Here is an 11,763-nt window from a genome sequence, read left to right as displayed (position 1 = left end):
CACATACACACACACACAGTATCTGCTCTTTGGCTGGCAACATGCTTCTAGTCACTAACTGTAGAAGAGCTTCCCAGAACAGGCTGTCATACTTCCTGATACCTGTTATTATTATTTACTGTCACCTATATTATTTTTGTGTAGTCAGATTTTTCTTTGGGTTGCCAGTTCACAAATAATGACATGGAGACTTCTTTTTAATTATAAAAATTTAGCCTTAGCTTAGGCTAGTCCCACTACCTCTTATAACTTAAATTAACCCATTTATATTTTAACCTATTATTTTGCCTCATGGATTTTACCTTTATTTCATTCTATATGTCCGACTCTCTCCATGTCTTGTTGGCATCTTCCTGCACCTCAATTATCTCCTACTTCCTATGTCTGTGCCTGGAATTCCCGCCTATACCTCCTGCCTAGTTATTGACCAGTCAACTTTTTATTACCCCAATCACAGCAACATATTTTCACATGGTGTACAAATATCCCACATCACTTTTGCTTATTCACTTCCAGCTAGTACTTTAGGGAATCTTTAGGACATCACCTAAGATTTGGGAGATTTTACATGAAATACATATTTAGACTTGTCTTAAGAAGTCAAGTGAGGCCACAAAAAGGCCTATCTGCATAGAACTGGTAAGAGTGGGCAGTAAGTGTCTCTGTGAAACTCAAATAAGTTTGTGTCGTTCTCACAGTGGCCACTGGAGATGCCAAAGCTCCTCTTATGGATGCATGTACATGTGTGGACAGAAGCCACAGGACAACCTTAGGTATCATTAGAAGGTATCATCCACCTTGGTTTTGGAGGCAGGATCTCTCATTGGCTTAGAGTTCACCTATAGGCCAGTGAGGCTGACTAGCCAGAGTCTGTGATTTCCCCACCTCTGCCTTCTCAGTGCAGGGATCAGAAACATGCATTATGTTCCCAGCTTTAAAAAAAAAAAAAAAAGCCAGTGGTGGTGGTATACCCCTTTAATTCCAGCACTTGGGAGGCAGAGGCAGATGGATCTTTGCTGTGGGATGTCTTTCTATACGCAGTGAATATGTGTTTCTCTGATTGGTTGATAAATAAAGCCGATTGGCCCGTGGCAAATAAGGTTATAGCTAGGTGGGAAATTGAAGAGATAGACAGGAAGAAGAAAGGAGAGGGGAGAGGGATGCCAGCACCACTTGGAGAAGCAAGATATGAAAATACTGGTAAGCCATGGCCACGTGGCAACTTATAGATTAATAGAAATGGGTTAAGTTATTATAAGAGCTAGCTAGCAAGAAACTTGAGCCATAGGCCATCTAGTTTGTAAATAATATAAGCCTCTTTGTGTTTACTTGGGACTAAGCAGCTTCAGGATACAAGCAGGAAAGATTTGTTCCAACCTTGGGCTGGGAAGGATACAGGAAAACTTCTGAGTACATTTGGCTGCTCAACGTGTTGGCTTGAGTTTCCACCTAAAACCTGAAAAAGCTTTAAAAAAAATTCTGCAATAGAGCTAAAAACAGCTTCTTAAATGTGTATCTTAGGCAAGCCATGAGCTACAGTATGGCAGGTTTGTGGCTTGTGGGCTTGACCTACAGCATGGCAGATTCCCACCACAGTACATAGAGGCATCTCCAAGTCAAGAAACGTGGTTGATTTAGCTTTTGCTAGTACAGACAAAAAAATAGTTACATGCTCTTTTATAGAGGTATAGACCCACTGCCTCCCAGAGTCAGTGGAGAGCATGGCTCCCAGAGCTGGCAGTGAGTTACTCCACCATGTTGGGAAGCTGAGGTGAGTGGAGTCAGCCACCAGGGCTGCCTCTTCTGTTAGGCATGCTATGCTACAGTTTAAAGCAATAGATATAAAAAAAGACAGATTCAGATGGCATAAACCCTAAACAGTTTACAATGTGTGTAACAATGTATGTAGGCTTGGAAGAGAGAGGAAAAGGAATATAGACAGTTATATAAAGAAATAGTTTTAAAAAATTAAGTCTTTAAAGAGACAACAAAAGTAATATAAAAAATAGCCATGTAAAGATGGATATTACACAGAGAATCTGGGTTGTGTTGTCTTTGGGATTTTTAACTGCAGAAAGACATTTGATTATAAAGGCTGCTGAGTTAAACCAATATGTATATCTTAAAGGTATCTTGACTTCAAAATTTGTGTCTAAGGATACATTGCTTTAGAAAAGAGGTTCTGCTTTTGTTTTCACAGAAGATGAGAACCTGTGGATTGCTTCCAAGCTAATATGTTTTGATTAACTGAGACCCCCTGAAAGGTCTCTGATGACAGCCATGGCTCACATGAGCCAATATCCAGAACAGCTTCAAAGCAACTGGCTAAGATGATCCATTCTCACAGACTACTACAGCCAAGATATAATTATAATTATTAATTTTCTCAAGATCCCCATAAGATTCCAGCACCTCCAACCAGTAGGAAGTAGTATGAGAAGCTATGCCAAAATTCTAAAATATTGTTTATGAATTTTATTTTCATTTAAAGCAGGTTGATTATAAATGCAACCTCTTTCTAAAGGAGAGAAGGGGATATAGATATGATAGGATAAAAGGGTAGATTATTGAATCTACTTTTAAAGAGCAACAACTTGTTTGAAATGTTTTACATTGCTATGGTTTTTAGTTTATTTACACAAATTTAGTTAATTTTGTTATACTGTGTGTATGTTTCTACTCTTGTTTAAGGTATGTTTCTGCAGCTCATTTGAAATTGTAATGTATAATTAAGAAATACAGATTAATAGTTAATCATCTATGATAATCAAACTTACAATCATATTAGTTGTTTTTTAGGTATATAAAGGCATATTTCAGTTAGGTAGATAATCGTCAAACACTTTAAAGATCTATAGAATATGGCATTTAAAATGTTATAAAAACATAGACTTTCTGGACAATGAGACACATCTGCTCCTGGCAGCACTGATTTACTTCAGAGAGGAGGATGGGCATTGAAGACACTCTGTATAGAGTTTATCTTCTTGGCAAAAATAGCCATTTGGTCAAGAAATTGCTCTTGCCTGGACTGCTGATAATACGTTGTATAAACTGGACATGCAGGACCCATAGCAAAACAACCACTGAATTTGCCAAAATGGTTCTTCAGATTCCTGCTTCACAGAGGAGACTGCCAGACATTCTACAGGACATAGGGAGAAGCAACTGAAAAACCCTAGGTCTATTTGCTGAAGATGGATGCCCCAACATTACAGAGAAACTTTGTGTAACTGTTCAGGAAGGCAGCTGTCTCTATCATTTCCAGCATTTTGGAAGTTGCTTACAATGCATTTCCTGTTTACTTAGGTAATATTATATCCTTCTGGGGTCTTTGATGTAGTTGAAGACTAAATAGTTATAGTTATAATTCTCCTTGGTTATGATAAAAGATTAATTAGATAAAAAACTTTAGACTAACAAATATAGGATAGATAGTATATTTTCTTTAATTTTGCCAAATATAAATAGACTAGCTATTGTGACTGTAATTCTTGCTTGATAACCGTTTTGTTATATGTAATTTTACCCTGTTAAAGTTAAAACTTTCCTTTTTGATTAGACAGAAAAGGGGAAGTGCTGTGGGATGTCTCTCTGTATGCTATAAATATGTGTTGCTCTGATTGGTTGACAAATGAAGCTATTTGGCCAATGGTGAGGCAGAATAAGGTTAGGTGGTACATTCCAGCTGGAGAGACAGAAAGAAGAAAGGCAGAGGGGAGAGAGACACCAGCACCACCAGGAGAAGCAAGATGTGAAAATACTGGTAAGCCATGGCCACATGGCAACTTATAGATTAATAGAAATGGGCCAAGTTATAAGGGCTAGCTAGCAAGAAGCCTTCCATAGGCCATGCAGATAGTAATTAATATTAAGCCTCTGAATAATTATTTTATAAGCAGCTGAGGGACCGCAGGCTGGGCAGGACTGGAGGAACCTTCCAACTACAGTTTTTTGTGAGTTTGAGGTCAGCCTGGTCTACAGAGAGTTCCAGGACAGCCAGGGATACACACAGAAACCTTGCCTTGAAAAACCAACCAATCAAACAAACAAACACAAGAACCAAACATGGGTTCTGAAAATCAAACTCACTTTTTCAGCTTCTCTTGAGTTACCGCTATAGATTTCTGCTTCATTCTCAATCCCATGGTGTCTATGACCTTTATACTCTCATCTCCTCCAGCCCCTAGACGGTCCATTCACATATTGCCACATTTTATTATACTTAGTTGTTTACTTGATGTGCTTCTGTTAGATTATAAGTTCCTTAAAGGTATGAGTTATGCCTTGTTTGTCCTTATAGTTGCTGATCTATTCTTGATGCATACAGTGGTTAATAAATATTGACTAGATGAATAAATGATTACCTCACATGATTATTTGCAAGTAGGTTATTTTTTAATACACTGATCCACTTCCTAAAATCATATTCACGCCACTGATCTGGTTTTGTTCTGGGAGTATGAAAGGATAAACATATTAAATTTTTGAAATAGCATGGCCTCAAATCAATGTGTATTAACATTGGTTTTCTATTTTTATTCTTAGAAATGATGCCATATATTACCTTTAACACCTGGAGGCAAATGATTGATAAGTAAATTTATGAGTCAGCTAATTATACCATAAATAGGACACTCATCAGTATGGCTGATGGGTATGCCTTATAAATAACACCAGCTTTAGCTGCCAATGTTCTTAATGAGGAAAGGAATACAAAAGGACTGTAAGAGCCAGTTATGAGTCAATCAGTTTTTACTGCATGAAGGAGAGTAAATGGCACTATTCCAGGTAATATACTTTGTATTGCTTTCTTGAAAGCCACAGCAATATAAGAGTCAAAAACTAAATTTACACACACACACACACACACACACACACACACACAATTTTAAAAGCCAATGTAGATAGAAATTGGATGCTGGTGAGTTCAGGAGCTTTGCAGACCAGCAGGGAGGCCAGGGCAAGTGAGCAAAGGAGAATGGTAACTGAAGAAGTAGTTGGCTGGACTCAGAGGATCTAGAGAGGGAAAATGCTGGGCCGGAATGTGCAAGGCAGCCCTTCTCTAATGAACAGCCAATATCCCTTCCTATAGCAAGAATTCGAATTCTTACTATTTTGAGATTATAACCACATATATACATACACAAATGTACACATCTAAGTTCACAATGATCAATACATGCCGATTCAGTTTTGCGGGATGGAAAAAGTCTAGAGATTTGTCTCGGAACAATGTGAATATATTTAATAATTAAGTAATTAAAATTAAGATGGTAAACTTTATGTTACATGTTTCTTACATTTTTAGAGTCAGAATCTTGCTTTGTGGCTCAAGTGGCCTTGAACTGATAGCAATCTTCCTGCCTCAGCATCCCCAGTACTATGACTACAGGCATGCATTTTACATTCATAATAATAATAACAATAAAGACAACACCCTACTCAACATAAGGCTACAAATGCATACAAAACAACATTCTACATACAAGACAATGGTTAACAAGCAAACAGTATGCTAAATGAAAGAAGCTACATAGGAGCTTATACAGTACATGATTCCATTATACAAAACACAGAGTCTAAGAAATTTACAGGGACAGAACACAGATTAGTAGCTGTCAGAGTTTGAGCAAGGAGTGAGTAGAGAGCAAACACTTAGTGCAGATGTGGTTTTCTTTTGGGAATATTATGAAAATGCTGTGAAGTATACTAAACACCACTGAAATGTTCGTTTAAAAATGGTTAACTAAGCCAGGTGGTTGTGGCGCACACCTTTAATCCCAGCACTCGGGAGGCAGAGGCAGGTGGATCTCTGTGAGTTCGAGGCCAGCCTGCTCTACAGAGTGAGATCCAGGATAGCCAGGGCTACACAGGGAAACCCTGTCTCGAAAAACAAGTAAACAAACTAAGGGCTGGGGAGATGTTTCAGTGGGTAAGATCTCTTGCTAGGTAGGCATGAGAACCTGAGTTCAAATCCTTGGCACTTATGTAGAAACGTGGGCACGGACGCAGCACTGGGAGTTGGGCGGGGTAGACACAGGTAGATCTTGAGATCTCTCAGTGAGAGATATTGTCTCAAGGAAATAAAGCAGAGAGCAATAGAGAAAGGACATCTACATCCTGCTTTGGTCACTACATGGGTACACACATCTGTATACTCACATGCTTGCGCCATACATAACACAAAACATGTATACATAAAAAACAGATAATTATATATCAACTTAATTTTTTAACTGAAGGAAGTTTTCAGGAAGGAAGGTATTGTGTAACTTTCCCTGGGAGCTGTGAACAAATGTCTATTCAATTATTCTATACAAAAAGGACACAAACAACAGATCTTTGAAACAATTCTCTAGTTTGCAGAAGAATATGTTTTTTTTGGGGGGGTAACTGATATGTGAATGAGTGAGGGACTAATTACAAGAGCATGAGCAACTCAAAGGCAGAAACCTCATAGAAAAATCATCATGTTAAAGAATCACTAGTCAGATGTTCAGGTAGTACATTTACTTTGAAGTTATTTGTAAAATTTTCATCTTTCTTTGAATGTTAAATGGCACAGGAATATCAAATAGAAAAAGGTAGAGAGGGTAGATCTCACTACCACATTCTTCTGCAGTGGTTGATTCTATATGTATGCAGCCTTGTGATTGGGCTGCAGTTTCCTTGAGTGGAGTGTCACACGGGCTATCGTTTCAGCCACTGGATTTCCCTGTTAGTATTTTAATGTGTGTGGGTATTTTGCCTGCATATATGTACATGAACCATATGTGTGCCTGATACCCTCAGAGGATGACAGATCTCCTGGAACTGGAATTATAGATTGCAGTTAGCTGCCATGTGTGTGCTAGGAATTGAACTCAGGTCCTCTGGAAGAGCAGTCAGTGCTCTTAACTAATGAGCCATCTCTTTAACTCCCCCCTCTACTTTTTTGTATTTTAGAGATTATAATATAATTACATTTCTCTCTTCTTTTTCTTCCCTTCCCACTATCCATCAAATTCATGGCCTCTTCTTTCACTGATGTTTTTTTGTGCGTGTATGTATATACATATATATTCCTAACTATAACCTGCTCATTACAGGTTACTTGTACGTATGTTTTCTTAGGTGACCATTTGGCAGTGTGCAACCACTTGGTGTGCTCTTCTCTGGGGAAAACCAAATACACCATTCTCAGGTCTCCTTAGTTACCCATAGGCCTGTGGGTCGAGGCCTTCATTCCATCCGGTTTGGCGTCCTCACCATGTCATCCTTCTCCTCATGTGTGGGCAGTCATGTTGGTTACTTTACGTATGTAGCTTCTGACATTGGTAGAAGCCACAATTTCACAGAAAACTCCCTGATCCTCTGCAGTGTTCCCCAAGCCTTAGGTGCAGGAGGATTTTATAAATACATCTGTTGGGACTTGGCTCTATAGCTGCGTAATTTGATTAATGTGGTTTTCTGTAGTAGTTTCCATCTGTTGTGAATAGAAGTTTCACTTGATGAGGCGTGTAGACTGTACTTATCTGTGTGAATGAGGACACATGTTTATATGGTTGTTATTAGGGATTATGCTGGTTCAGTAAGGTGACTGTAGATTCTCCTCCAATAACCCATGACTTCACTAGTACTGAGTAGTAAGTTAGGTTTCCGTTTCCAGTGCCAGGCATGGTTTCCCTCTTGTTGAGTCTGATTAGAGAGCTTTTGATTACTGCCAAGTATGCATGCCACTAAGGCATCCTTAGAGTTACCACGCCATGCTAGTCATCGATGCTGTTTTAAGCATTCATAGCTGGGTAGGTGGCCTCCCTCCTTTGGGAGTTTGCATGGTGCCTTTTGGTGCCATGAAAGCTAGTCCTCGGAGAGAGGACATTCCGGTCAGTTCCAGCTGGGGGGGGGGGGGTGTCTCTGGGCCTGTTTGTGAAGTGCATGCTGTCTTCAGCAACAGGCGCTTACTTTCCACTTCTCCCCCTTCTAGTATTCTAAAGCACATTTAAAGATGGAGCAGAGATTAATATGTTTAAAAGCTGTAAATAATAAGCCTTAGGAATACAAGTTATCAAATTTTATCTTTTCCAAACTTGTTTTTATTTGCCTTTCTTTGGAAAATGTTGTTGACCCAAGATATTAAAAAGTGTGTTTCCTCAGCCCAGTTTTCTTTTTATTGGGTTAAACAATTTCAACAAGAAATTCACAATCAAGAAAACGGCCAACAGCTGTTTTGGCTGAGCTGAGACTGAGGAATGCAAGAGTCAATGGACACCAAGAATGAACTGGAGAGGATCTCCTCCCGAACTGGAGAGGATCTCCTCCCGAACTGGAGAGGATCTCCTCCCGCGCCTTCGCTCCCCTGCAACTTCCTGGCTAGCAGGCTGCCTGGAATGCAGCTTAAGAACAGCCTGAGGACACAGTGAGATGGGAGGTCAGCATCAGAATCTCAGGAACCGTTTGAATCTCACCTTTAGTGACATAAATATCAGGCATAAGTGTTGTGACTCAGTGGTTTGTGTAACAAGCTGGAAACTCAGGACCTGTGGGTTTTATTCATTAGTCTCATGTGTGTTACTTCAAGTGAGCTAATCATGTTCACTCCCTGTGTTCTATTTAGCCTTTCTTCTACTGATGAGGCTAGTGATAACAAATTGATTCCCAAGATTGTTTAAAAAGAAGAAGAAAATAGAACTCACAAACATCCTAAACACTCTAGAAGCAGCAATAGCCGTAGCTGTTAGGAGAAAGAGAGTCACAAGTTAAATCTGCAGGTGAACCGTGAAAGGATAGCATGAGTATGACCAACCTCTTTCAGGTTATTAACTTTTCAAAGCCATCTCTTGCTGAAATCACAAAAGTGCCATCAGTTTTTAAAATGCTGTTTGGCTCCCTTCTAATTTCTCATGTATTTCCCTACATTGTAGGTGGCTAATAAATAGGAAAAGAGTAAAGAAATAAGACAGGAAGGGAGAAATGGAAAACGCAGAAACCACCATGTATAGCTAGTTTTTTATTTCGCATTCTATGTGCAAGTATGATGTATAGCACAGTAATGCTGAGATGCAGTTCAGGACCACCAGGTGGCTTTCCTAGGAGAAGACATACAGAGGTTAGGTGACTGGCCCCACGTCAGTGATAGAGCAATCTCTCTGACTTGAAAGCCTGTTTCCTATAGCATTGCCTATTCTATGTCAAGAAAAGCTGGATTTATTTAAGTATAAAATCAACCAAACCCATCCCTGAAAGTATCAGAAGTCAGGTTGCTTCAAGGATTCTCCCTGGCGACCATGTGGGCTGCAGCCTGACACCTCCACACACTGCAACATGCCTGATTTATGTCTTTACTAATCAGATTCTTCATCATCGTCTTCCTCACCCCCACCTCATGGCTTCTGATTTCCAAAATCTAACCCTACCTCATAGCAGTATACATTCCTGCTCTCATTATTCTAATGACTTCTGTCTTGCTTTCCAAGTTCAGATTTCTATGAGAAGCAACTGGCTCAGCTCATTCTCCCATACCAAGTCACAGGCCATTGGCCAGTTTCTACAGATTGAAACTTGAGTAATAAAATAAGTACCCAAACATTCAGATATAGCTGAGGATGAACAAGACATTAAATTTCCCCTGAAAACTATGATACTTCCCATAGCTTCCCATCTGCCATAAAACAAAAACAAAAGTAAACAAGAACTCACAGCAGAGCATGGGAATGCATGTTGTAACCCCAGCATTTGGGAGGTGGAAGCAGGAGGATCAAGAATTTACAATTGTCTTTGTCTGCATAGTAAGTTTAAGACCTTGTCTAAAAAAAAACCAGTTTCCTCCAAAACAAGCCCTGCTTCCTTTATTCTTTATTTACTTGTTCCATAAAAGATCCTGACATTCTTCCTACCACTTGTAATAACACTTAATTTTGTTGGAAAATCCATATGTTTAAATAGCAAAATATTCAGAATACAAAAGGATATACAGTCTTGGGCATAGTGTTGCACACTTACAATCTCAGTATTTGGGAGGTAGAGGCAGGAGGACTATAATTTGAGGCCATTCTGTCTACATAGCAAATTTGAGGACAGCTTTGGCTTCATGGTGAGACCTTGTCTCAGAAACCAAATACTAAAAGTAAAGGTGCAGGGCTAGAGAGATGACTCATCAGGTAGGAACACCTGTGGCTCTTCCAGGGGACTGAGTTCAACTTTCAGCACCCACAGCAAGCAACTGACAATCACCTGTAACTCCTGCTCCGGGAATCTGACACTTTCTTTTGGCCTCTAAGGGCACCTGTACACATATCATGTACACACACACACACACACACACACACACACACACACACAAATAAAATCCCTTTTAAAAATAAAAAGAAAATAATCTCATATTCTCAAGGCCTTTCTAGAAGCAGCCACTACTTAAAACTTTTTAAAGTATTCTTCAGAAAAAATGATATGGATGAATAAACATTTTACACACATTAAATTTTAAACAAATGCATAAATAGTACATCCAAAATTGGCCTTGCTTTTCTGAAAACCAATAGATATTTGGGACCCTCCCATGTCAAAAGACAAAAATTGTTTTTATTTTTAAAGGTAACTTCGTAGAAATTCACTGTGATTTTGTCTTACTTTCCTGTGTGTCATGCTAAGGTAGAAGCCAGGGTCCACAGACGACTACTCTCACTGTCTGTCCAGGCTTCCTCTCCATGCCTACGCCAGTTCCCCAGTGCCGGTTCTGCAGCCTCTCCTCTCCATCTGTCTTTGTACTTCACCTTCAGTGTCAGCTTCTGGTGCTTCATGGCTGCCTCCTGGTAGCTCTCATTTCATCCCCTCTATTCATTCATAACTTACTTTAAAGTGCCAGGTTAATATTATCATCTATTTCATTTTATTCTAGCATCAGAAACTTTGGTGGCTCCCAGTGTCCACAGTACCAAGTGTGACTCCTTAACTAAGGTTTATCTCTCTCTAGAGACCATCTGCTTTGGAGCTTCGTACCCATACAGAGTCTGATTAAACTCCCACTCCGCTGCTTTCAACCTTCCTTTCCCTGCTTCTCTGGCTTGGGTGCTCTCCTTCCTGTTCAAACTCCCTCGGCCTTCACGGTCTGCTGTGAGACCACTACTCATTCTCTGACGGCTTGCTCTCAATGCTCTTCCCACAACTGTCAATCACCTGTTTTTAACCTCTCCTTTGGCATTTTCTAATTTAATGTTTTTCTGTCTTCTGAAGACATCTTATACATCTTAGGAAAGGGAGCCCTCCTGAAACCTGTTTTCATCACAATACACACACACACACACACACACACACACACACACTCACACACACGGGAGTGGGTGGCGGGGGTAGGGGGAGAGGGAGAGAGAGAGAGAGAGAGAGAGAGAGAGAGAGAGAGAGAGAGAGAGGTTGAAACAGGATCCAAATATATTTAGAAATCTGGAATTTCTATACATTTATTTGTGTGTGGAGGTCGCCTTGAGGAAGCTTCTCTTCTTCCTGGGAACAAACGGGCCATCAGGCTTGCTAGAAAGCATCTTGATACACTGAGCCATTTGATGGTCTCCCAAATACATTTAGAAGAGGGAACCCTGGCAGGAGAAAGGGCACACAGAGAGAGGACAAGCATGAGCAAAGAATACGGCATGCATGTGTGAGGCTATTGTAATGAAACTCATTATTTTGTACAGTTTCTAATCATATGGAAAGTTAAAAAGAAGTAGCCAGATAATCATCAAGGAAAGCTAAGCCTTTCCAAATAGTGGGACCCTTCAGAGACAC

This window comes from Onychomys torridus, chromosome 3, assembly GCF_903995425.1.
Source record: "Onychomys torridus chromosome 3, mOncTor1.1, whole genome shotgun sequence".
NCBI classification, from domain to species: domain Eukaryota; kingdom Metazoa; phylum Chordata; class Mammalia; order Rodentia; family Cricetidae; genus Onychomys; species Onychomys torridus.
This window is presented reverse-complemented; position numbering follows the sequence as displayed.